The sequence below is a fragment of the Camelus dromedarius genome, chromosome 10, assembly GCF_036321535.1.
Source record: "Camelus dromedarius isolate mCamDro1 chromosome 10, mCamDro1.pat, whole genome shotgun sequence".
NCBI classification, from domain to species: Eukaryota; Metazoa; Chordata; class Mammalia; order Artiodactyla; family Camelidae; genus Camelus; species Camelus dromedarius.
This window is the reverse complement of record NC_087445.1, coordinates 29,494,624-29,496,044: the sequence shown is the minus strand read 5'-3', so window position 1 is coordinate 29,496,044 and position 1,421 is coordinate 29,494,624. Positions and strand designations below refer to the sequence as shown.

The window sequence follows — 1,421 nt, the reverse complement described above, 5'->3', positions numbered from 1 at the left end:
ACCTGCGTTCAAACTGGGGGATGTTCTCCTCATAGCAATGCTGGAGGCATCAGAGGATAGGTGGAAACATACAAGTCTTCTGAAAATGTAGGCTTGGAATTGACACTCTATCATTCCCCACTCATTTTATTGGCCAAAGCAATTCACATGTCTCAACCCAAAGTCAGGGGTTGGAGAAATATACTACCCCTTTAGTGGTAGAAACTGAAAGTCAAGCGTCAAAGGATGTGTATACTGAGAGGAGTGAAGCATTGGGGGAAACAATGCAAAGTGATACTGCATCAAAAGTCATGGTGGAATTGCTAGGAAGTTAAACAGAGGACAGTGCTTCCCAGGCTCGAGTTGTTGCCCACAGGTATACTGTGCAAGCACTGAAAAATCCAAATGCATTTCTCTTTGACCATCTTCTTACTTTAAAATCAATCAAGTTTTTGGAAGGTGAGCTTATTTGTGACCTTTTAACCATTTTTGTGAGTGCTAAACGGCATCATATGTCAAATTTTAACAGAATAATGACTTCATTGAGTCACTTAATCTACTACAAGAACAGAATATGGCAGTAATGAGACTACTTACTTTTATGGGAATGGCAGTGGAAAATAAAGAAATTTTTTTTGACACAATGAAACAAGAACTTCAGATTAGAGCTATGATGTTGAAGCATTTCTTACTGATGCAGTAAGAACTACAGTGGTCTACTGCAAAATTGATCAAACCCAGAGAAAAGTGGTCGTCAGTTATAGCACACGCCGTACATTTGGAAAACAACAATGAAAACAACTGTATGGCACACTCAATGGCTGGAAACAGAACTTGAACACAGCGAAAAACAGCCTTTTGAGTCTTTCTGATACCTGAATTTTTATACCATGTCATTTTGTTCCTTTTGGGAAAAAAACCTAAATCATAGTAAAATATGATAGACTGCAATCTGAAACAGAACAAAACAAAAACCAGCTGAATAGTGATTTTCAGTTCCCTGATTTCAAACGATGTTGACTAGATTTTGGTTGGTTTGTGTATATTTATCCTATTTTCTACAGCATTAATTTTCCATGGCTTTGAGAGCAGCAGGGAGGTTCTCTGTGGTCAAATCTGCAATCGGGAAATGGCACGCTGGAAGAGGCACGTCGAGCCAACCCAGTCAGATCATCACTAGTCTTCATATGTGCACCATTTCAAATTCGCAAAAAACATCCTCCAGTGTTTCCCAACGTTAGGAACTCTTATCATTTTGGAGGAGGACAGTGATGGAGCTACATATTTTTGTTTGTTTGTTCATCTATCATATAACTAATGAGATTTGAAACTGTTATACCAAATCATGCAATTATTTTGAATTATTTTGGAATTGAAATATTCACATAAACTCTTCAGAGAGCTGATCACTTCAGATGTGGGACATGGAGAAAGGTATTTTG

General features: G+C 38.1%; 1 pseudogene; it reads left to right on the top strand.

Annotated features, from left to right (window-relative positions):
- The first annotated feature begins 290 nt into the window (after positions 1-290).
- LOC105098281 (eukaryotic translation initiation factor 3 subunit M-like) lies at positions 291-910 on the top strand (annotated as a pseudogene).
- Positions 911-1,421: the final 511 nt, after the last annotated feature.